The sequence below is a fragment of the Euprymna scolopes genome, chromosome 2, assembly GCF_053919585.1.
Source record: "Euprymna scolopes isolate OS-2025 chromosome 2, ASM5391958v1, whole genome shotgun sequence".
Taxonomy (NCBI): domain Eukaryota; kingdom Metazoa; phylum Mollusca; class Cephalopoda; order Sepiida; family Sepiolidae; genus Euprymna; species Euprymna scolopes.
Genome location: NC_136483.1, coordinates 68,620,741 through 68,648,133, shown reverse-complemented (window position 1 = coordinate 68,648,133; position 27,393 = coordinate 68,620,741). Strand labels below are relative to the sequence as shown.

Sequence of the window (27,393 nt, the reverse complement as noted above, 5' to 3'; positions counted from 1 at the left end):
CATCGAATTAATAAGCCGCATGAATATTAAGCCAATACGGTTGAGAATTTTATTAGCATGTTTATTCAAAATTTGTTCTTTCCTAATTTTGATTGCTGCAGCTTTTAATAAGCAGTTTTTATTGTATTACTTACGATGCTTCAGTGGTCAATGGCACAGACTGACAACCTGGATGTCTCAAGTTCGAATCCAATTCGTTCTAGAAAAATCACTTTCGCTTAGGATGTTGGCAACCTTCACGTGGTTCTTGCTATAATCCTGGATGTCTTTCTAGAACAAATTCTGACAAAAACAAATGCTAACAATAAAATCTTCCGATTCATGCAATATCATAATAATTTGGCTTATTCAAAATAATATTTTCATATTATTATTATTTTTTTTTAATGGAAATCGCTCCAGACTAGGCATGCAGCCACTTGATGTTAGGAGTTCAAGGTTAAACACTAGCCAACAATAAATGTTACATCAACAGTTGGTTGCTACGTTCACAACGTTTCAGTCGATGTAACCTCCGATTTTTTCCAGATGCATTCATTAGAACTTGGGTATCTTTATTTAATCAACCAGACTAGATTGTTCTCATTCCGCCACTCATAACTGGGTAGAAGTGATTTTTTTTATTCTATTTTAGTTTTAGTTTTGAAAATGACACTAGTAGTAAAAAACTCAACTAATACAAATTATCAACCCTCATCATAAAAATTTTCTAAACATTTGTTGCTATTTTCAATTATTTTTCTCTGCAAATTTGCGGTTGCATAAATAGCGTTTTTTGTTTCTAATATTTGCTGCAGTAGAACTACTTATAACCGGACTTAGTCAGTGCTCCAGATATAAGGAGTTGGTCAAAAAGTCTGAATATAAATGAGTCATGTCAAAAATTAGAATAAATGACATAAAAAATTGAATTTAACATTTATTTCTTAATGTTTATTTGTTTGATTATGATTTATTGCGATTCTCAGTAATATTTTTAATAAAAAAAACGATGATGTTGTGATTGGATATGGTGTGTATGACGTCAGTATACATGCTAGTTGGCAAGACCCACGTTGATTGTTGCTTCTTTTTGCCGATTATAAGAATACGGGTCTTATTTAAAATAGAGGCATTGTTCATATCATAAAGATAGATATTTACTCAATATTACAGACAACAGAGAGAGAGAGAGAGAGAGAGAGAGAGAGAGAGAGAGAGAGAGAGAGAGAGAGAGAGAGAGAGAGAGAGTGCTAGCTGATTATCACTTAACGCGATATTCGTTGTGGCCACATAGACCGAACTTCCAAAACATATTAGGTATTAGAGGTTTTTGCTATTTCTTATGAACATACATTATTTTAAGGGTTTTAATTATAAGAAATTATAGGAAGCCGAAATTAGAAAGGGTCTGAATTATTAATAACTAGCTGGACTTGTGTTCTGGCGTGGCTCGGGAGAGTATATTTAATCAAGACATTATTGGCCCCAATCTTGAATTATTGAATTATTTGCTGCTTTTGGTTGTCCTAGATGCATGTCTTAACGAAGACTGGAGGTGCATCTCTCATTAAGTTATTGTAAAAATGAGGATGTAGGGACTACCTTTTAAACTAAGGTGGGGGGGGGAGTTTAAAATACCAACCTGAACTTAAGGTTGTGTTGGGTTTAATGAGTATCATTTCTTTGCTTAAACAAGATGTGGGACCGTTTAAAGTCAATTTCATCATACTAAAAAAAAAGAAGACAAAAAAAAAAACAAAAAAACAAAAAACCCCGAAAAATAAATCATCAATAGGGGAATTATTTTTTCTTTCTGGTTATCTGGTTCGAAGGTAGACTTCACGATATAAATGTAAAATCGTTTTTTTTTAAAGTGAGGTGGACGCTACTGGACTCATGTTGGAGGTTGGATGTTTTATTGGCAACCAGTTTATTTTCGTTTAAAAAAGAAGTTAAAAGACAGTGTTATTGAAAGTGAAACAAAAAAGACAAAATTAAGCAAAAGTAAAAGCATGCATACAAACAAGCAAAAGTGAAGAAAGAAAGATGAAAATAAGAAATACGACCTATAGACAGGCGTGATTTTGTATAACTGAATTGAGACGTGACTTGGACGAACACTAAAAGGCAAATGGCTCGAATAACTATCCCCTTTCTTCCCTCAGTTTGTTTCAGTAAACTTTTTAAATCTGAAAATTAACAATCCGGTGTCAAATAAACCAAGCCTCTGGCCAACAAAATGAGTTACTTCAGAATTCTCAAGATACCACACTGAAGAATTCAAGAAGGCAAGCTCACTACCTGTACATTTAGCCAAAATGGAGGAGACTAATGATAATAGTAATACTGAGTAAAATATAATATAAATAATGATAATAATACTAATATCAATACTCATAATGATACTAATAGGACTAACCATAGCAATAAAATAGCACCATTAACTAAGAACGAGTTCAAAATACAAAATAATGTTAATAAATGAAACAACAACAATAACAACAGTAAGACAAATAATAATCGTTAGAATAATTGTAGCAGTAATAGTGAGAATAGTAAAAATTCCTCAGCGGAGTTGAAGAAGCCAGCGGAGTTGTTTTCATCTACCAACCTCTGCATCTTATTTGCACTTATGCAGCCATCAATTGTTCTCCATCTCCCTGAAATTTCTTTTGAACTTTACCCTCGCTTTCTTTACTTCTGTTATCAACTCGTTTTGAGTCTTTGTCGTTGCTCTCAATCATTCCAACTTGAACAGTTTGCCATCAAATCTTGAGTGAATAAAGACGCCTTCGTCCGTGTCTTGTTGGAGCTTTATTAGTATTGTGATTAAGGAAAAGGTAAAAAGTGTTGGTGCAAGTGTTGGTGGTCCTTGCTTTGTTCTGTGACTCATCACTATCTGATCACTCTCTGGCTTACCCACTGATACTCTTCATCTTGTGCCTTCATGAAACTGCTTAACAATTTCAATATAATAGTCTCGGCATCCAAATGTCTTAAGGACTCTCCACATGTTCTGTTAAAAGCTTTTCGGAAGTCGATGAAGACTACATAAAGATTTTGGTGCTGTTCAATAGAATTTTCTAGCATTTGTCTGAGGCTAAAGATCATGTCAATTGTTGACCTCTCCTGCCTGAAGCCACATTGTGATTCAGTGAACGCCTTTTCTGTCAATACTGCTATTATTTAGAACACCGTTTTTAACATGGCTGAGGGCAGGGGCTATGTTAACTATTCTGTACTGTCACTTAACAAATTGTTATATAAAATTGTGAAAGTAAAACTCTCCCCAAAAATTAAGTAATATATATATATATATATATATATATATATATATATATATATATATATATTATTTATTTGTTTTGGTTTGTGATACTTTTGAATGAATTCAATTATTTATACGGAAGTACATTTTTACCTAAATGCGAGTTGGGAATAATTTTCCCTTTTACCAATTTGTGGAGCGGCGGCATATACATTGTTTAAAATATAATTATTCACTGACACCCACTGACACGTGTTTCATCGTCTACGACTCCTCAGAGTGGCTGAATCTATCTATCTATCTATCTATCTATCTATCTATCTATCTATCTATCTAAAAAGCCTTCCTTCAGTCTTACCCATGGTAAGGGTGTCTGCGCATGAAATTTTTGCAGCAAGAGTTGCGCAATCTCCAACCACACCTCTCTTGAGTTGATATTGTTGAATGCCAGTGGCAAGTGGAGGTTGAGGACGACTGGAAACAACGCCGAGATAAGCGGAAAGCACATACAGCACCTAGAATTCCCAAATGGTCACCGATCTGGTACTAGTCAGGCTCAACGCTGCTTAACTTCGGTGATCTGATGGGAACCGGTGTGTCAACATGATTATGTTGTGTGTATATATATATATATATATATATATATATATATATATATATATATATATATATATATATATATATATACTAGCAAAAGTACCCGTCGTTGACTGGGTTCAAAACAGCCTACAGAAAATGGACTCTGATTTATGAAAGTATGATAGGTTATGAAAAGGAAGGGTTGTAAAGAAATAGCTTCGAATTTGGGGGTATCAAAACCAAAGCAAAATATGATGAAAGTAAAAATAAAATAGATAAACCCCATAATTTATTATACCATACCTGTTCACACTGAAACACTTATCACAATATTCTGTGGATCTATATTAAAAAACCTTGTTAAACTTTGTGACATATTTCCATTCTATGGAGGTCAAGTGCGAACGGACACCCCATAATTTTATTATACCATATTTCTTCAAACTGAAACATAATTATCAAAGCATACTTACGCAGATAGATATGAAAAGTCTTTATAAAAGTTTGCGTCTATTTCCATTCTATGGAGGCTAGGCGCGAACGCAGACCCCACAATTTTATTATACTATCCCTATTTAAGTTAAAACATACTTATCAAAGTATTCTTATGTACATCTATATCAAAAACACTTGTAAACGTTTTTTTTTTAATTTTTACATTTTTTATTACCATACTTTGTTGATCAGGCGTGAACGCAGACCCCACAATTTTAATGAACCACCATTCTGCCAGTTCAAACAAACCCATTCCTGTGTCTCGATACATCTTCTATCATTATATGTAATCAGTTTTTTTTTTAAATAGTCAACCATATAGGAGCCTATTCGTGACCACACACACACACACACACACGCATTCAGCTTTATATTATAAGATATGTATATAATATATATATAATATATAAAATATATTTTAGTCATCGACATACAGTCCTGTTTCGTTGTATCACAACTCATCAGTACCGCTAGACTATCACCTCTCCCAAGTCGAGGATCGAACCTAGAACCGTCGTGATGACAGTTGGCAGTTCTACCCCTCGACCACGGAAGCGGTGCCCGCAACTAATCTCTCCGAATGTCTATTTAAATAAACATCCGTCCGCCACTCGTAAAGTGCTCAAACGTTTGTTTGTAAACAAACCGCGAGCTTCGCATTTTTCAGCCAAATTAAGTAGCGAGTGAGATTATTTACGATAGTGCTCTACCCAAGGAGGGGGGGGCTATATAATATATAAAATATATTTTAGTCATCGACATACAGTCCTGTTTCGTTGTATCACAACTCATCAGTACCGCTAGACTATCACCTCTCCCAAGTCGAGGATCGAACCTAGAACCGTCGTGATGACAGTCGGCAGTTCTACCCCTCGACCACGGAAGCGGTGCCCGCAACTAATCTCTCCGAATGTCTATTTAAATAAACATCCGTCCGCCACTTGTAAAGTGCTCAAACGTTTGTTTGTAAACAAACCGCGAGCTTCGCATTTTTCAGCCAAATTAAGTAGCGAGTGAGATTATTTACGATAGTGCTCTACCCAAGGAGGGGGGGGGCTATATAATATATAAAATATATTTTAGTCATCGACATACAGTCCTGTTTCGTTGTATCACAACTCATCAGTGCCGCTAGACTATCACCTCTCCCATAATATATATATATATATATATATATATATATATATATATATATAGAACGTCTGTAAAATGCCATTTTGCTAACACACGATTGTGGACGTTCATGAAAGTTTTCAATAACTCTATAGGTAATTTCAGGTGGAATAGCAGCAATTTCAGAACGAATAGCTCATTTTAATTCTTCAAGAGATCGAGGGCAGAGACTGAATACTTTAGACTTTTGACTTTTGACTCCAAATATCCCCACAAGAAAAAGTCGCAGGTGATCTTGCAGCACAACCGATATCATATGTTGCACCGTCTTGTTGAAACCATACATTATTTCTATACTCAAGTTCATACAATTTGGCTCTCAGAAAATTGTTTTGTATGAAACAATATTGCTCAGAAGTCAGTATACCATTGTCATCTTCGAAAAGTACGGTCCCAAATGTGAAATTTTGATATTGCGCACCATGTAGTAACATTAGAACAATGCAATGAGCGTTCATGAATTTCATGAGGATTGTTATGCGACCAATAACGGAAATTTTGTTTGTTGACTGCTCCACTCAAGTGGAAATGTACGTTGTCATTGAAAATCACAAGATAACGTGAAACTTGCTGCCGCATCTCCGTACACAATAATGTGTGATTTTCGTAATCTCTTTCACGAAATTCCTGTACCAAGGCCATCTTATATGGCTGCTATTTCAGATTCTTGTGGAAAATTGTATCCATACTGCTTTTCGAAAAACCTAGAGAAAGTGTGTGTTTACATACGTTTCAGAGACAGTTGAACTGAGGCATTTACTGCATCGACATTTGCCGGAGTTCTGGCAGTCCTAGGGCGGTCTAGTGATTTTATTTTAATGTCGATCCGGTAGCTCTAAAGCTGGCAACCCATAATAAAATAGTGTTTCGAGTTGGTATGGACTCATGTCATTTAAGTTCCAAGTGGAGACGGAATGCTCTTTGTACTTCGATCACCGACGCGTTTTTTTTTTTTTTTAAATAAGTTTCCATAGTGAATGATATTCTAAAATTAAAAAAGAAACAATGCATAAATACAGATACAAATGAATTTTGACCTAATTAAAATAAAATGGCCTTATATGTACATTAAAAAGAAATATTTTCTTTATTTAATTTTTTTTTTGACATGCAAATATATCAAATCATTTTGGGCACCCTATATATATATATATATATATATATATATAACCTACAAACATTAGTGTTTCATGCTTACGCAATCATCGGTGCAGGAGATGTCGATCAACACTGGTTGAAGGATTCAAACCCTGCCACAAAGCCACTTTTGACTCCATTAGCAAGAAACATACCGAAGAGCCACTATTCACTCGACGGAATTAATTGAAATTTTAACATTAATGAAGTTTAAAGTTTAATACAAACGATTTTAGAGAGATCAAGTAACAGGAAATCACAATCTTGCACACAAGGCCAGCTGACCAAATTTTCCCATTTCTTTAAGAATTTTATTTCTTTAAAGAGTGACAAGAATTATAAATTATAAATAATTATTTTAATACCTACAGACACTAATGTTTCATGTTTATGCTATCATCAGTGTAGGAGATGACAATCAAAGTGAGGAGCCTATGCGGATCGACTAACGTTTCTACATTCTTCATGTATCATCAGGACTCCGAAATCTTTATTCTCTCTCTCTGTCTCTCTCTGTCTCTCTCTCTCTCTCTCTCTCTCTCTATATATATATATATATATATATATATATATATATATATATATAGATATAGATATATTTTATTACATTTTCACCCCAAACAAAGCACATTGCCACTTTGATGTAGGGGGCGATTATCAGGGACATAAGCTACAGGATTACTATGTGGGGAGTTGGGCAGCAAGATGTCAGTTCCCGTTACACTTGAACTTCTGCATGGCAGTACAGTTTGGGAAGCAGGAACCCGAAAGGGAATTCGAAAGTCTAGCGGTTCTGGGGAAGAAACTACTGGAGTAGAAGGCTCTCTTACATCTAGGGATCTCAACTGTGAAGGGGTGGGATTTTGCTGTTTGTCAGGGGTATTTATGCCGAGGGGGTATATATATAAAACTTTTAATCAAAATGCTACTTTCTTCAATAATGCTTTATGGAACTCAGGACACAAGGAAAAGATTAAATACAACAATTATGCTCCTCCTGCAGGCCGCCTTAAATCTATAATCACACACAATATGACTCGTAAGAAACCAGTTCAAATAAGAAGATCTGCCACTATCAATAACAATGAACGAGTTTACATTTATAATCCAATCCAAAATACTAATCGCAATACCTCTAACCCACCTAGTCGCATCAGGAGAAAGAAAAATATTTGGTTTAATCCTCCTTTTAGCCTAAATGTCAAAACTAATATACCTAAGGAATTCTTCAACATTGTACAAAACTCTTTCAAATACCCACACAGATATAGTTCTATTTTCAATAAAAATTCAATCCGGATTTCTTATTCAACAATGCCTAATTTAGCACAAAGAATCTTAACATCTAATAGCAAAAAAATTAAATCAGCCCAAAAACTCCCTTTCCCAATTAAACCCAAAACTAACTGTAATTGTAATAACAAACATCTTTGCCCACTCAATAATGATTGTATCCATAAAGATGTTATATATTCTTGCACTATTACTGAGCTCCCACGCAATCCCCCCATAACAGACACTAATATTTCGTCTTCAAGTTATTCTTCTTCCCATCCTCCATCTGATATAGTTACTAATCCAATACACCACTCGAGCAGCCCTTCCATCTACAATCATACAACTAGTAATAATGATGATAATAATAATAATAATAATCATGATATTAATGAAAATAATAATATTTCTCCTAACAGCCATCCTAACACTAACAACACTCATTATCTCCTCCAAAATAGTCCTCATACAGACATTGTCCCACCATTTGTTGAATACTATGAGCAAAATTCAAACTATTTAACTAATACAAATCAGCAAATTAATATTAATACCAAACCTCGAGCTTTTAATAAAGTACATACATATATCGGCGCTACTTCACCGATTAATTAGAAAAGAATATCAAACCACACTTCTTCTTTTAACAACCATAATTCTAATAATAACCAAGTAACTTCTCTAACCACTTTAATTAAAAAACTTAACTCTAACAATACTCCCTTCTCAATCAAATGGAATATTATAAAAAAAGTTAAGTCTTATACTCCAGGCTCTAAATCATGTCGCCTCTGCACAACCGAAGCTATAACTATAATTACTTCCCCTCAAAGTAACAATACAATAAATTCTAAAAATGAACTGATCTCTTTCTGTAAACATAAGTCCAAATTTAATTATGGCAATTTTGAAATTACATAGTTATTACTTTTACCCTTTATATAGATATAAATATTTTTCTTTAACTTTGTCGTTTTTCGGCATACTTCTTAATACTTTATAATTTAATAATCCTTTATTTTAATTCTTTAACTCTTCTTTGCATGGCCGGTTTTTTATCTGCATTTTTGTTTTATTCTTTAAACCTTCCTATCTATCTAATATATCAATCTACCCACACTTTCATTTTACTATATGCATTTACTTACTTTTTTTCCTGAATTTGCAGATACCGGCCATCCTCTCCCCTTATATAATTTTTATTTTTTATTTTTATTCTTATCTTGTTTTATTTTATTTTATATTTTATATTTTATTTTTTATTATATTATATTTTATTTTTTTTATTTATTTATTCTTTATTTTCTATATATTTATTACTTATTTATTTATTTTTATTTTCCTTTTGTTGTCGTTTAACAACTCTTGCTGACATTTTTTAAGTGATGACTTGTACATTTCAGTTGACCTATATTATTTTGCCCTATATATTTTTTCGCGCCTTTAACATTTCCTGTCTGGGTCATTTTGACTTTTGTTTCCCTTTATTTTATATTTTATATTTAACTTTATCATCATTTTTTTTGTTTGTTTTTTTCTCTTCTTTCTCTTCCCAGATCTTTCTTATTTATATTTATGTCTCGGAAGTAGAGTGAAAAGCAAATCTTATTTTTCTTTTATTAATATTATTGGAATCTTTTCTTTTTTCCCCTTGTACACATTTTTGTGAATTATTCCATGGATTTCTGCCTTTGGATTATTATGGACAATCTTCTTCCATTTACATGATCTCCTTGGATTTTACTTGTACAAATGGAAATTCTTTTAACTTTTTTGAAGTTTTACATTTGGATTTTACCGTCACTGGATTTTTTTTATCTTCCACCAGACTATCCATTCGTGTGTAATCACCTTTTTCTTTACCATATTCCCTCTGCTTCACTTTTTTTTGTTTTCAAGTAAGATCTTTGACTTACTTGTTGTTTCATCAAAACTTCTGCATGCAAAATCCAATCCCGCATTTTGCTAATTCCTACCCTCTGATGAGAAGGAAAGTATTTCTTTGAAACTCCGCGGATTAAGGACTATCCATTTATCTAGTATTTCCTTTTCAGATTAAATATGTTTTTAACTCATTTCAAAGTGTTTTTTAACATATTTTATTAACTGTTTGTTCATATTATAAGCTCTATTTCCTATTTGGTTTTATCGAGCTTTTTTATCTGGCTGAGATAATTTTATAAATATTAATTCTTTAATATTTATAATTTACTTTAATTTTACCATCTTGGATCATTTTGGTAAATTCAATTGTAATTTTAATTATATATATATATATATATATATATATATATATATATATATATATATATATATATATATATATATATATATATATATATATATAAAAATTGTGAAATTATCAATCAAGTTTTCATAGGAGGAAATATAACAAAATCATGTTTATATGTACGATGATTTCAGAAACGATATCCTTTTATTCATTCGATATTTACAAATAAAACTATTGAGAAATAAGTAAAGTATTTCTGGATATCGTCTTCTCATCAGCATAAATAGAAGAGGAGGGGGAGAAGACACCAAATTCTAACCAGCTTATTGAAGTAAATATAGTTTGTGAACCTTTGTAAGGAGTGTTGCCATGCTTAAAAAAAACCCTTAAGGAGGCCTCTCGCTGCACAAACATCTGATAAGGATATTTTTTAAATCTAAAATTAATCGGTGGTATATGTAAACATTTAAAAAAATATGATTGCCTTCTATTCATGCTGATGATTTCGTATTTAATTATAGAGTCAATATTCTATTGATTATTATATTGTACCCAATATATAATAGTGCTTCCCCTGGTGTGGCCTGGTCATATAATACATGTGAATATATTTAAATTAATGCAAATTTCGTATTTATTATTATATAGCCAATATTGTACCCAATATATAGTAGTGGTATCAAAAGTTAAAAATAATATGACTAGGATGCGATCAGCTAGAATCGAAACCAGAGCACATAGATTTCCAGTCTTATTCATTATCGTCTGACTTAAATCCATACACATGCAAAAACTTAAAAGTATAACATTGTAAAAGATATAAAATTTATATTTACGCATGCATAGAAATACCACGTTTAGTCGACTTATGCTTGACAAGTTCTGATTAATTTATTTTAAACCAATTAGCAATTATTTTTATGAGCTAAAGACAAAATTGAATTTTTCCACAGGTCCATATCCTCTGTATATAAAGTTTCAAGTCTGTAGACCAAAAATTAACACAGGAGTTTGGTAGAGACCGTTCCTCAGAAAGACAGACAATATATATATATATATATATATATATATATATATATATATATATATATATATATGAGAGAGAGAGAGAGAGAGAGAGAGAGAGAGAGAGAGAGATGGATTATTTTTATTGGTATTTTTAAAATTTAAAATAATTTGATTAAAAAATAATTCAAATTAATTTGGATTTGTTAAATTCATTTATACTTTTTATTTTTAGTAACACCACCTCGCTGACAGTTTTTTCATTACTTGACCTCATATTACAAATGTTCTTTTTAACTTTTCTTTCAAGTCAAAAGTGTAAATATGATTAGATTTGAATTTTTTTTCCTAAAAAAACAAAACAAAACAAACAAACGAATACTTTCAACTATTAATATGTCTCCACACTACAAACAGCAGGTAAATATCACTATATATGATGATGTTCACGGTTTTGTCACAATTCATTACAATTTTTGTGAAAGAAAAAATCTCATTCCTTCTGGTAAATTCTCATTTGTATATTTTTTAAAGGTTTTAATGCAAGTTTTTCTGATTTTTGTTTTCCTATTTGTAGGCAAAAAAGGAGTAAAATAGTCTTATTTTTAATATTTGGTCAGCGTTTACTTGTAAGGTGTAATCTACTCATGCCAGGTTCTCCTGATGTATCCATATATATATATATATATATATATATATATATATATATATATATATATATATATATAATTTATACAAACATTGATGGCTACATATGTATAAAAATGTTTCTGTAATCACCCGTTATTGGGGAGATTACGTCTTCAGGCCAAGAATTTCCCTTGAAAACTCAAACTCAAAATTTGAGTTTTCACAGGAAATTCTTGGCTTGAAGACGTAATCTCCTCAATAATGGGTGATTACAGAAACATGTATGCACATATGTAGCCGTCAATGTTTATATAAATAAAATATACCTGCTCTGTTAACTCATTGAGCACTTTTTGGTAGACACATGTTGTTTCAGTGGATGTACTTCTAGAAAACTAAGCTATACTGCCATTATATATATATATATATAACTCCCTGCACTGATGATTCCCAAAAGGATGAAACACTAGTGTCTGTAGGTATTAAAAATAATTGTAGTAATAATTATGTCAGCCCATTTAAGAAATCTGTTCTTATTGTTGAGCACTCTAAGTTGAAATTAAGTGCTCAACAGTAAGAACCGAGTTCTTAAAGGGGCTGACATAATAATAATTATTATTTTTAATACCTACTACAGACGCTAGTGTTTCATCCTTTTGTGAATCATCAGTGCTGGAAGTTACGATTACCGATTATACATATATATATATATATATAGAGAGAGAGAGAGAGAGAGAAGGAGAAAGAGAGAAATGGAGAAAAAGAGGGAGAGAGAGAGAATTATAAAGAAATATATTGCACGACTTTTTAACTCTTCTATTTTGTTCTCCATGCCGCTGGGCAACGCCGGATGTCCTACTAGTTTTTTTTATAATCATCATCAGACTATGTTTATAGTTTGATATTTTGTCTTCTTATATAGCAGAAAAATATGTTTACTTCAACAAAGCAAAAAAGGTAAGAACAAACAAACAAACAGTAAATCTGAGCAAGGCTGTACCATTAATTGCCGATAGCATCTAGACTTTATGTAAGATTGGCTTGGTAATGAGCTCATTTTTAAGCACGCATATTTGTAAAGATCAGGTGACAGGTCAATCCCAAAGTACAATGCCTTAGGCTCTCTTCATGATAAAAGAAGCCATTTTTATTGATAACTGGAGGTATTCCAACAACATGGCTGACTCTTACACTATTTCCCCTTTTTGGAAAGAGAGTCAGATTGCAGTTCCTTTTTTTTGTGGTACTTGTAAGCATTAGGTATACAAAAAGTGCAGTGGAAAGAGGATAACCGGCTTGTGTACAAGACAATGGAGATTGATGAGAACTCAGATGTGGAGAAAATATATTTGGATAGTTTGGAAGTTTAGAAATATTTTTACTTTGTTAATACCATTGGAGCACAGGGTGGAGCAGGTACTAGTCTGATTGCAAGACTTAGGAGTAGATGGAGTAAATTACTAACCATCAGAGCGTTAACTCGAGGCAGGAATCTTTCAGGCATGTGTATGGAAGTGAAAACTGGTCATGAGGACATGCGTTGAATGGAAAAGAATTGATATGAGAACGAGAGTGAGTCTTAAGGACAGGCTTTAATCTCATGAGCTTCAGAGGAAAATTACATCTTGACAGTGTAGGGAGATGTGTACAGAACAGGAGACTTCGTAAGTATGGTCACTATGAAAGAATGAATGAGAATTCTTAGGTTAGTAGATGTAAAACAGTTGAGATAGTGGGTTCAGTTAGGTCAAGATAAAAATGGGAGGGATAAAGACCTGGCCAAAGATAGGTTAGCTAAGAACTCAATTTTTAAAAGCGATTACATCTATATCATATACTATATCTCCTTATAATAATATATGTGTGACCCAATTACACGTGATGGTCGAAAATTACATCAGTAATGGTGGAATTAGAGCTTTTTATTTTGTGAACAATCCCTGGCAATAGCTGGTGGTCTTGTTGATTCAAATTGCTTGGTTGGTGACACAAAATACAAGAAGAAAAAAAGAATAACTTCGGGAATGAGGAGACTGATGAGAACATTAATAATAATATTGTTTTGTGACAAGAACCATTACATGGTATTGAATGGTATTGTTTTGTCTAGGATATAACCTTGGGTTCAAGGATTTTAGGATTTAACTACATGGGAAACTTGTGTGGAAAAATTCAATTCCAATGGGAAAATAAACTAATTATTATGCACAAGAGATTTGGCCAATTTAGCCAATTAGGGCGAATCCAAGTTTGATGTAATGAAGATGGATTGGTTGAATAAGAAATCCAGACTTCTCAAACCCCCACACCACCACCTCCTTATAAAAAGGTGCGCTGAGTGCTTTTTTGAGAATTGAGAAGCCAGTCGAGAACAGAAAACTCCAGTTGAAGTTGAAAGTTGGGTCTATCAATCCACCACTCACGTTATGTACCCTTGTTCACTGATCGTCAGATAAAGAGAGGGAAAAGAGACAATCGGTTGTTGAAAAAAAAAAAAGGTCCTGTTTTGAGTCACTGTCTAAGTAGGCTGCTTGTTGAAAGAAAAAAGACATTGCATATATTTTTCCCCTTTTCATAACTGTAAAATAACATTTTTTGTATCCAGAATTTATTTAATAATTAATCTTTATAAACTAAAACCCAAAGATTTATGTCTGGAGTCAATTATTTGTTGCATACGGAATTCGTGACTAACTCACAAAAGAGTGATGCCAATTGGAGTAATTTCTTTCAGGAGACAGCAAGCAAGCAAGAAGGACGGCTAACCCAGCGCCCGCAAACTATAGCCATGGACGTATTTCTGGAGACTTGAGTTGTTCATTTTGTTTTTTTTAATTCTTTTTAAATTTTTGTTCTCCTTATCCTGTAAGCCACTGTTGAGGCAGGGAATAGAGAAATCGCGAATCAACACGATCATCATAAAACTGTCCACAATATTGAGGTTCCATGGGTGTTCCAACATTGGAACCATCTAGGAATACACTTATGTACCGGTGAACAAAACGGTCTTCACCATGCTACATATGCGTATATATGAAATAATACATATACTATGAACAAAAATAAGAAAATAGATCTAGGCACACCCAGCTGAAAACAAGCTCCCCATTTAATATACAAGAAAGAATGATTCACTCTCTCCAAAAATTTACAAAGCCAGCTGATCTTTGTCTGAAAAAACCTGGCTATTGGCTGATGAAAACATGGTCGGAAATAGCACAAATATTGATTGGTTAGCTAGAATATGTAATATTATATAAAATATGTAATAGTATATATATATATTTAATTATTTAATTATTATAGAAAAAAAATAATTATATATACATATATATACATATATATATAATATTTTTTTTCTTTGTGTATTGATATTCATATTAAAAACCCGTTTTTATATTTATTTAAAAAGAAAATACAACTTTCTTGTATATGGGCATTCACTAGCAAATCATCTAACTAATTTGCATATTCCTTTAAGCATTTATTTTAATTAATTCCCTATGAGTTTTTTCGGTTTTCTTATGGGATGATCATCTTTAGTTAACTATTACATGCAATTATATTCATGCAGATATTCTACATGATTTATACTTGTGTAATATTTGTGTAAAAAGTTTATAGTAAACACAAAACTCTTTCCATATATATTTATGTATGCATATGTATTTTTGTTTAAAAAATTTTGCCTACCAAACTCCTCCTAGAGTTTTTGGTCTACAGACATGAAACTTAATATATAAGGTATTTGAACCCATGTGAAACTTTATATGTCGGTTTTAGCCCGGGAAAATCGATACAAAAGTGTGAAAATTAAAAAAAATTAAATTTGCCAGGTGAAGGTCGAACGACGGCATTATGAATATGCATGCATAACGTAGTAGATATTGATTCATGTTTTAATTTTTAGCTGTACAGCAAACAGGTCTTCATAGCTCAGTCATTAACGGCAGAGGAAAAAATAGATCGTAAGCTAAACGTTTTTGTTTCGTCTCTTTTTTTTTTTTTTTAAATCATTACTATATATTGGGTCCAATATAATATAATAATAAATATAATAATAAATACGAAATCTGCATTAATCAAAATATCATAATTAAATGTACTTTCCGACGAGGCAATGCCGGGCGCCCTACTAGTATATATATATATAACATGCGGTTACACCAGTTCCATGCATTAGATCTAAATTACAAGTGTCAAATAAACAACTAGTAGCAAAGTGTAGTATCTGATCTAATATTACCCCTCATTCTTTTTCTGTCTTCGTTCAGTGAAGGAGAACTCTTTCTGGACTGAAGCAATTTAAATTTTTGCCTCATTACAGAATGCCACTTTGTAGGGAGCTGGATTTTCCCCACATTAAGACCCAACCCTGTCCCTAACTCTGCCCTTTCGGGGAGACAGGTAAATAGGGACAGATAATTAGATTAATTCTAAAAATTTCATAAAATTTTGCTCCTTAAATACCTTACAGGAGGAACGATAAAATTGTTGCCCTGGAAAAGACAACATGATTCCATTTCTATTTGATGAAAACTGTCTTTTCATTCTTTGTTGCAGACGATCTACTAGTTGGCAAGTTGTGTACAAACCCCAAGAGCAATAGGAGCATACTATCATGTCTGAAAGTGACACAATATTCAACGAGCAAGATCGGAGATGCGCCACTGTACAACTCATGCTCTCTACTGATCTAAATTATGACAACAGGACAACTGCTAGTATTCTCAAAAGGATAACAGGGACGTGACCAGAGTCATGAAAATGAAGTATTGGCCATGGTTATGGTCTATCGTGTGGTTTCAAGTGAGGGCCACATCATGCCACCTCACATCTTCAAAGTCGGTTTGAAAGTCAACACCAAAGTGTACCTGGATGTGCTGAAGAGTGTGGCGATTTTCTGGTGCAATCAGGTGGTCGCTAGCAGACTCTGGGTGTGGCAGCAGGACTTGGCTTCAGAAGGAGTGCTACGATTTGGTACCCTTCCCTTACTAAACCCCTTCTCCCCTAATCTGAACCTGCTAGACTACTTCGTTTGGTCATACGTCAAGAACATCACCAAATGACATTCCACAACACCAAAGCCAGCCTGATCACCGCCATCTGCCGAGTATTCGCCGAAATCCTGTTGGTGCTTCTCCCAGTTCTGGACCTGTATTGACGCAGTAATTGAGGCTGATGGCAGCTACATTGAATAGATGTAAGCTCTACTGCATAATCAAATTACCTGAATTGATGTTTTTCAATAAAAGTTTTAAAATAAAGCTGTAATGTTGTTTTATTTAGGGCGACAAATTTATCGTTCCACCCTGTACAATGGGATCTGCATTCCACAAACAAATACATTGAAGACATTGCTAAGGTTGCTGCAAAGACATTGACAAGGTTGCTACCAGAATAGAAAACTGCTCACTCTGGACAGTATACTGTATCTCTACAAATCCACCATTTGCTCATAGAGTATTGTTACCACATCTGGTGCATCTACCACCGATCTTTCCCTCTTAGACAGAGTCCGAGAAAGAATCTCTAATATGATAGGTTCTGCACTATTAACCAAGCTCCAAGCTCTGTCTCATCACCATAATGTTGCATCCCTGTACCTGTTTTATAAGTACTTTCATGGACTGTGCTTTGATGAACTCATAGCATTTGCACCTCCCTTGACGTAAATATCACTGACTAATCCAACAAATAGCAAAATCCCATGCCTTCACTATACAGATCTTTAATGCTGGAAAGCCTTCTACTCTAATATTTTCTTCTCATGAACTGATAGACTTAGGAATTTTCTCACTATTTCCTGCTTCATTGACTTCTAATTTGCAGAAATTTATTTGGAATATGAACAGACATTCTGTGGCCAAACTCCCTATATAGTGCAAATAGTCTCAAATAATAGCCTTCTACGTCCAAATGGCAAGATGTCTTGTTTGAAGAAGAAGAAGAAGAAGAAGAAGAAGAAGAAGAAGAAGAACAACAACAACAAAAATAAATGTAATAAATAATAAAATAAATAAAATATAAAAACATTTCCAAATCCATAACTTTACATGTAATTTCCACGTATTTGATTGTTTCAAAGTATTTATAGACAGGATCTCTTACACTGGTTAAAGGTTTCCAATTATTTTGAACCCTTCGTGAATCGAGTATTGCAACTTGTTTGGTATAAATTTGCTTTCTAATTCTTTAATACTTTCCTGTCGTTTCCTTTTCTGACGAAATTCTGCGAGAATAAATAACTTTGCAATCCTTGATATTCCACAGACCAGAAAGTTTACGAATGTATTTTGGTACTTTGCAAAAAGGTCTACAGGTCATGCTTCATCGGCTGCTGATTTTTAAAATCAACATTCTTATTATTCTTTACAATGGTCACTAATAATGACAATGGTGGCTAATTCAGCATCTTGAATGATTTTTGATTTACGTCTTCAGCGCTTCATCATTCTATTTTAGTTTTTGGACATTTGCGAAAAGTTTTCAACATTATTGCCGGTGGTTCCTCCTAATTTGGATATTTATCGGGAACTATTTTTTGCTGATAAAATAAAATGTTGACATTTTGTTTTCTTAAGATAATATTGTATTTACCATAGCTGACGGGAGGTGGCAGTGATGAAGTCAATATTGATGCAGATTGATGACCAGGTCATGTCAAGTTCGAATCGCATTGTTTCCATGATACTCATCTAGCTACAACCACTGTCAACAATTTCCCGTACTCTCTGTCCATGGCTAAATCTAAATGCAAATTCCATGAACAAAGTTTCTTTTCTAGAACTACCTGCCTATGGAACTCTGTACAACAGGCCTGCTTTCCAGTCGACTACTACATGGTAGTCTCCAAGTCCAATGTAAACAAATTCTTACTCTTCTATGGAGCACTCTTAATATCTGTGAGAATGACTTTCTGAGACCGAGCAGAGCATGTTCCTCAGATTGTAACCAGAAGTCTAATTTTCAGGTGACCTGAAAGCCAAGATAACAATTAGTGTCTTTTTGTTCAAGTAATTTAATTCTTTCTGTTCGATGAATGATAATTTTATGTAAAAATGGAGAGATATTATGTTGAAACACTGGTTCTCATTAGATCACCGAAGTTAAGCAACGTTGAGCTCGGTCAGTACCAGATGGATGATCATTTGGAAATACCAGGCGCTGTATGTAGGAGGATGCCAACACCTCCCTGCAAGAATTGCACAAAAACATAATATTGTCATCTCCCTGATTGGGATATGCATGCGACTGGGTACCACTTGTTAATTTGATATTCCCTAGAGACTTCCTCCTTCAAGGGAAGTCGGTTTAACCCACCTGGTGTTAATGCCACTGGCTATTTATGTAAAAGTAGAGAGAATGAAAAATGAAAGTAATTGTCAGTTTGGGTTTGTTAACTCGGAAACGCAATACAATTATTGGTTTTAGCACCGTTTCTTCATCCGTGTATCGCAAGTTGTGTCCTAGTTGTGAGTCCCCTTTCACTAGCCTGTGTCATTTACTGAGTTCTTCCCTCCCAGAATGATGTTATGATTACATTTTTCGTTCTTCCAAATCAAGAAACAAAGACCCTGTGGCACTTTACACATTTCTTTTTAATTCAAACTTTGCACAAGACAGAAAAAAAAACCACGTAGAGTAAAAGGCAGAGGTTTCATCCGTAACCCTCTTCTCGATCTTCAATTAACTCCACTCTTTTGTTTCTCAAGTTTGTCACCTGGTAGACATAGACGTCACAGCTAGCTGATTAATCAAAGCATCTGTTAGTCTACTTACTGAATTAAAATAAATAAAACAAAGGGAGTTAACGTGCCCATAAGACCTTTTATTTACACTTCTAACTGTTTATTCTTTTTGTTATGCAATCTTTACAAAATTCCATTTCCATTCTTTCCATCCAATAAAGTTATGAAAGTAAAAGATTTTTCCAGCATTAATATATGCTTAAAATATTAAACCTAATATATAGTAGTGAGATCAAAACTAAAAAAAAACAAACTTGGGTGCCATCGGTTAGTATCGAAACCAAGCATACAACTCTTCACCCTCATTCCTTAGGCTTTGAGCGATTTTTATATATATATATATATATATATATATACACACACACACACACACACACACACACACACACACACACACACACACACGGCAAAAAGAAAGTCCGCACTTGAAATTTTTTCAAAAACTGCAAATTGAAGCTAAATTTAATGTAACTGTATAAACAAACTATACCTCATTTGATTGGCCTTTTATTCTTCTATAATTTTACCTGTTCATATTTGACTTTTAATTGAAATATTCCAGCGTTCACGTCAATCTAAAAAATAACTTCAAATTGAGGAGGCAAAAAGAAAGTCCGCACAATGGAAAATTGTTATTTAAATGTAATTTAGGACATTAATGCAACACAAATACAACAGAAACACAATGAACTAGTGAATATTTAGTAGAATAGCCCTTCTGCATTATGACAGCCTGCAATCTTTTGGGAATTCCTTTAATTAGACTGCAGCAATACTCCGGGGAAAGGGCATCCCACTTTTCTTTAATTTTTGTTCAAACTTCATCCAAATTTGAAATTTTATCATTGCGTAGCTGTTGCTTGATGTAATGCCATACATTTTCGATAGGATTGAGGTCTGGAGATTGTGCAGGCCAATCCAAATATGGAATATCATGACCCTCTTGACATTGCTAGTTGTGTGTATGGGAGCATTATCCTGCATGAACATTGGGATTATCATCCAAATTCCGACCAAAGTAAGGTAGAAAATGCTCAGTTATCATATTAATGTACTTGATCGAATTAATTCAACCTTGCAAGCGAACTATAGGCTCTGGACCATTGGTAGTAATAATAATGCCCAACACCAAAACTGAACTTTCCAGAACCTTGCAGTGTTGAAACTGAGCATCTAGGATTAAATTCTTTGTCTTTCCTCCGACTGACATACTGCTTATCATCACTGCCTACCCTATTGAACTTGCTTTCGTCACTAAAAAAGCACTTTTGACCAATATGAAGAGTCATGATCTTCATTGCATCTGACGGAGTCGAGACGGCACTTTCTGTTCTTTACAGAAATCATTGGCTTGCATCTTGCAACATATCCTCGCAAATAAAATTCCTTTAATCTGTTCTTGACAGTAGAAAGAGAGCACTTTTTAACAAGATTGCACAGTTGTTGGATTTGAGGAGCCGTTTTAAATCTGTTTCTTAGACTGCAGATCTTGATAGCATTGTCTTCATTGTTAGAAATAACTATAGTACGACCAGATTTAGGGGCATCATGAATACTGCCAGTGTTTTGGTGCTTTTGCACAATCTTTCGTACCGTTTTCTCATCACATTTCAATCTGCGGACGATTTCTTGATTGGATTAACCAGAAAGGTGGAGATTAATGAGCTTCTGATGATCACTAAGAGAAAATCATGGCATATGCACTAAATGTTACGTTGCATAACCTGGAACAACGACATTTACGATTCGAGATTCTTTGTTGCCTGTTGCTAGAAATTTAAAACTGATTTAGGAGCGATAATGTAAGCTGGTTTTAAGCGAATTTGTTGCTGCGGACTTTCTTTTTGCCTTCTCAGTTTGAAGTTATTTCGCTTAAATTTGCAGTTTTCAAGTGCGGACTTTCTTTTTGCCGGCACTGTGTGTGTGTGTGTGTGTGTGTGTGTATATATATATATATATATATAAAATAAAATAAATAAATAAATAATTAACCTGTCATCCCTATTTTATAAGATGGAATCACCCGATCATTAAAGACAAGATTCAAGCAAGGACGATCGGATGATCCACAGAGTTTTATAATTATATAGATTCCAAAATTTCAGGGTATTTTATGTTATTTTATTTACTTTTATGCTTGCGAAAAAAATGTCCTACAATGAAAAGAATTCGCATTCTGTTTGCTGTCTGCAGCAAACAGAATAGCAACAGCTATAAAAGTGCAATTTTATAGACAGTAAATTATTCTAACCTTGACCCATTCACAACTTATCATAAATTCACAACTTATCATAAATTCACAACTTATCATAAATTCACAACTTATCATAAATTCACAACTTATCATAAATTCACAACTTAAAAGATTATTACTTTTTGATCTGTATTATTTGGATTATACAAATTAATGTTCTCATCTTGAGTATTATTCTCACAACGTTTCAATGTAACCTACAACCTTCTTCCGGAGTATCTTCTCGAACTCGGAAATTTGCACAGAATTTCGAATGGAACCTTTTATTTAATCCATGAGGGTATCATGCGATCGTTCCGTCAGCCATAGATAGAAGTCTTTAGTAAATCGCAGTTGAATTCCTAGTATCGCCCCACACTGAGGATTGAACCTCAGAACTTCTAAAAGAGTTTCACTTGAATTTTACCTTGTACATTTATCCACTATGCGAATAATCTAAATTATCTATGCTCATCTCAAATAATACTTTTTGATTGTTATGAATTGTCTTTACACATTTAATTCTGATTTTGACTTCTTCTTTCTTGTGTGATTTTGGGATTCAGATTTATGTCCCTGAATATTTGACTCTAGATTTGTAACTTTATTTTTTTGTTGTTGTTATGATCCCTTTTATTAGCATTTGTCCACTTAATTATTTTACTCACCAGGAGTAGTCACACAAGCCATCACCAAAGATATCTCTATGAGAACAACGTGTGGTGTTCTCTGGAGTCTGAGTAACAACAAGTCTCCCCAGATTTCCAGTATTGTCCACCTCTTTCGATAACCTTTGCAGATGAATTTGCATTATCGCAACAGCCGCTTACCATTGATTTCTCGTTAGCAGCGACCATGGAATTTAGGTGTCAATAAGCCTCCCTAAGATCTCAGTCTTCTTTGCATTCATCCAGTAGAGATCTGGCTAGTGCTTTCTCTCCTCGGTTTTTCCATCCTCCTTGACCTTCCTCACTTATTTGATGTGGCGCAAGTTTACTGTAACACACACACAAAAATAAAAATAAAAAAGGAGGGAAGGGGTTCGTGGGGAGGGTAGTTTAACTTATAATTGTGCAGTTTCAGTTTTCGTGATTCCATGGGATGTTTCTTTGTGTTTTCCATCTGTAGCAATTTCTATATGTCCAGCTTGTGCCTGTGGCTCGTGTGTGTTAGTCTCCGCATTTATTAAAAAAAAATATGCAAACAGAAGGAGTAATGCCTGGGAGGATGGTTTCATGACACTAGAATAAATACTGCAGTACCCTCCTCCTCCCCCCACAAAAGAGGAGGTAATGCTTGGGAAGATGGTATCATGAGAACAGAACAGGCATTCTACTGCTCTCCGAAAAAGGAGGAACTAATGCCTGAAAGGATTGTTTCATGACCACAAAAAAGATAGTACACTACCCGCTCGCCTCTGAGTTGAGCATTAAAAGATAGCATATTCGTTTGAAATAATAAACTAAATTTTACATTGAATGATAGTAATAGTATAATTTCGGCTTCAGACAGACAAATACCGAATCTCTATTAGTAAAAGATTTTCATTTAATCACTAGGAGTTTTCACATGCATCATTATCAGTGACTGCTCATTGGCAATCACAAGTGGTGTTCCCTGAAGTCTAAGTGATAACAAGTCTTCTCTTATATCTTTTTCAATAACCATTGCAAATCACTTTGCCTTATCACAGCAGTCGTTTACTATTTAACAACAATTTACCTTCTTTAAAATTTCAGCAGTAATAAGCTCTCTAAAGATCCTCATATTCTCGGAACCTATAAAGTGAAAATCAGGTTAGTGCCATCTTTATTTGGTTTTTCAGTCCTTCTTAACACTTCACAACAATTTTGTTACGTATCAACAAAAGCTGACGCTACCATATTTTTTTAGTGTGTATAGGGGAAATCTTATATATATATGCTAGTATCATTGGTATGGTGTAATGTTCTTTCTACATTTTTTGTTCGATTTCTGCTTTAACATCCGTGGTCAGTTAGCATTATGTGGTTATGTGGGTTGGATTCTGCAGTCGAAGATTTTTCATAAATATTTTAGCCGTTATCAGCAGTGCTGTATGTTGTATGGTAAATCCTTCCTTTGATTCCAGTTTCTCCTAGTTTTTACTTTCTCCAAGTTTCTCGAAACTATTCGTAGTGTTCCTAGAATTATTGGTACCACAGCAACTTTCCTTATGTTCCATACACCTTTCAGCTATCTGGCATGTTCCATACACCTTTCAGCTATCTGGCATGTTCCATACACGTTTCATCTATCTGCCATATTCCATACACCTTTCAGCTATCTGGCATGTTCCACACACCTTTCAGCTATCTGGCATGTTCCATGTATTTGCTTAGTTTTTCTGACTCCTTTAGCTTTACCTTGTAACCTGCTCGAACGGTAAAATATACGACTTGGCAGGAAAAAAGAATGACGACACACAGATATGTGGAAATATAACAATATATCTTTATTATCAGTGACGATAATGGATAGTTGGTTGTTGGGAGAGCAATGCACATACAGAAATTGATTCTTCTTAGGCTAAAATCGTCAGTTTACCCGATATCCATTTCAGTTTTTGACCACCTGTCACTGTAGCCACACTCAGAGTGTTTTATTTGGCGATGATCAATAAATTAACTTGTTTTTTTTTATGATTTCATTGCACCGACAAGTATGTACTTGTATTTGCTGAAAATAACTTTTCAAACATCCAACATTTAACTTATCTTTTGACAATTGATCATGTTTGTTGTTTCTTGCTATGCTGGTGCCAGATATCAAGTTCATTATTTTATTTAAATGACTTTTTGATACGTCTAATAATTATTTTATGTTAGTTCTTGCATCAAGTTAGAATTCCTTCTAGCTAGTCTCTCCGGTAAGTATCTGATGCCTATGTGAAGGTTGCCTAAGTGAATGTGTTTTTGTGGAATGAAGTAGACTTGAACTTGGCACACCTAGGTTGTCAGTCCGTGTCGTTAACCACTTAGCCATTTTCATCTTATACAGTCAGGGCCTGGATGATGTTATTTTTTTCCATCCTCTACTCCCTCCCATCCCAGAGTCCCTCTTGGTGTTATTGTGTCTTCTTTTTAGAAGAAGAAGCAGATGATAGCATTAATATTTTTTTTTCTTTCACCTATTTACTTTTCATTTAATTTGTTTACTTTATTTTTAGATTACTTTGAAATAGATTTTATCATTTTGATCTTCACTTTCTGATACTTGAGCCACAACTCTCGTTTCTAATCCCCTGCTGTATCGTTGAGCTGAACTGGCGAAAACGAGATTGCCTGTGATTGGTTTCTCATACAAACATCATTGTAATTGCATTGGATGCGCAAGAAATGAGACGCGAATACAGAGATCTCTGATATCTAAATTGCTAAATTAGAATTTGAATATTTTTACACAAAAATTGAAAAACACATCCTGACAACTTCATCTTTTAAGCTCACCTTTTTATCTTTATGATCTTATTATTAAATTGATAATCACTATTTCATGACATTTCTGGCAAGAGATATTGGTGTCATTTGCATTAGATTAGACTGACCCACTTGAGGCATCGTCTAATGGATAAAAGCATATTTTAAATATTGGGTCATTATTTATCAAAGCCATGAGCCACTAGAGAACAAAGATGAGATGAAATGATTGTCAGCCAAAAGTTGGAAAACACGATAGGAGTACTAAAATTGATTGAAGTTTGGTTATTTATGGGACGACTTATAACAAGTATTTGTTGCCATTTGATTTGAAGACGACCATGTTGTGATATAAAAAGGAGCTGTTTTGTAGCATAAGCGATGCTGAATAATGCCTTGCTAGCCTAGGATAAATTGGTTGTTTAAATAAATTTTTATACAAATATAAACTAAAAAGATAATGTTTAGAAAAATAGTATAAACAAAATCGAGTTTATAAGGATTAAATTAATAACAATTACTTTTAAAATAGGTCTGACCTCTAGCAGTCTGACGTAGTCTGACGTAGAGGTCGCTTAAGATGATGTGAGTCTTAGGAGTAGACGTGAAAATTGAATTAGAGGAGTTGGACTGATTGGAACCTATTGGACGAGAAGGTATTGTCCCCTTTAATGTTTTACAATCTGCATATATCTTGTGAACAATCTCTTAAATGTTATAAACACGTTGACATAACCACTAGAGATCAATATGCAAATATATAGAGTTATGTATACACACACAACCCCAAATATATCAAATGTTTCAAACCACGCTATATAACAGTTTTACGATAATGTGTTCCACATATAGGAATCCCTTGCAAAAATGCTCTATTCATTGGAAATTCCGCCTGACTCTTGGAATATAATGGAAGAAAATAAAAGTCTTTTTTGTTGTATTAGTAAGACGAGGTTTTGCTGTGAATGTCTTACAAGAACGGATCAGAGGCTTTAGCTCAGTCGAATACTTTCCATGGAAATAAAGATAGAAACTTGCAACATTTCTTCTAAGAGAAAAAGGCTATAAGAAAGAGCTCATCCCCATCAGATTTCTAAGTTGGTTTTATACTCTGTCAAGGCAGAGAAAATATATTCTGAGTGACACCTCCCCAGAAGTGGCAACAGTATTCCATCTTAGGATGTACCTGACTTTTATATAGGTAGCAGATTGCATATTTTGGGGTGAATTCTATATTGTGTAGGTTGTATGTTCAATCCTTGGTGAAGGGACTTAAGAAAAAATAACTGATACGAGATATTTTTTTTTTTACATGGTAGTCACTACTTATCAAGGCCAGGAAGCCACTCGGGGATAAGGGTTACTGCATGTACAGTAATCAATGGGTTAATATCGTAGTAATCGTTAGTAATGGAGATTTGATAGAGTTTCTTACTTAAGGGGGCGGGTTATCAGGAATTTGTTTATGTTGGACTTGAAGACATCAGTAGTCAGGTGGGAAACAGGCAAACAGAAGAAAGTTTCACAAGCGTGCACTTCTAAGAAAGAAGCTTTGTTCATGGAATCTTCATTTTGATTTAGGCACAGATAAAAAATGGGGAAAATTATTGACAGTGGTTTCAGCTAGACGGGCGTTTTTCGTGAAAATGCATGCGACATAGATCCAATAAAGAATTCAATTAAAATTTTCCTGGAAGGTTACAGAATACAACAAAAGACACAGGTAGAAGGTCAAAGCGTGCAATGACGAAAACTTTTTAAACATGTTACAACTTTTGTATCACAATAATAAAGCAAATGATGTCCATAGAAATGATGGTGATAAAACATGTGAGATGGCATTAGCAGTTAATAATTGTCAATTGAGTTATCTCCCCATTGCAGAGTAGCTGTTTAGAGTGTCTAAAGCTAAATGGGTCTAGCAGTCAATTTGCATATGTGGTAGTGCTATTAATATACAAACTGTACTGTTTTAATTAAAGAGTGTTAGTTACTAAAGAAGCTGAAGGAGGAAAGGCTGACAACAATGTTTTAATATATATACAAAATGATCTTTAATATAATAGAAGTTTTTTTAACGAATACACATGTGTAGTTCACACGAGTTAGTATCAACTGTTGTTTATTCCACATGTTAGGAACATGAAGTCTGCAGTCTGCAAAAATAAGGTAAAAATTTCGATTTTAAGAATATC

The 27,393-nt window shown here is 33.8% G+C and overlaps 1 protein-coding gene and 1 pseudogene across 1 annotated transcript in view; one reads left to right on the top strand and one right to left on the bottom strand.

Annotated features, from left to right (window-relative positions):
* The window catches only part of LOC145291908 (calmodulin-binding transcription activator 2-like), a 2,646,613-nt gene that overhangs the window by 205,182 nt on the left and 2,414,038 nt on the right, over positions 1 to 27,393 (top strand). The window lies entirely within an intron of this gene.
* Positions 3,754 to 3,870, bottom strand: LOC145241985 (5S ribosomal RNA; annotated as a pseudogene).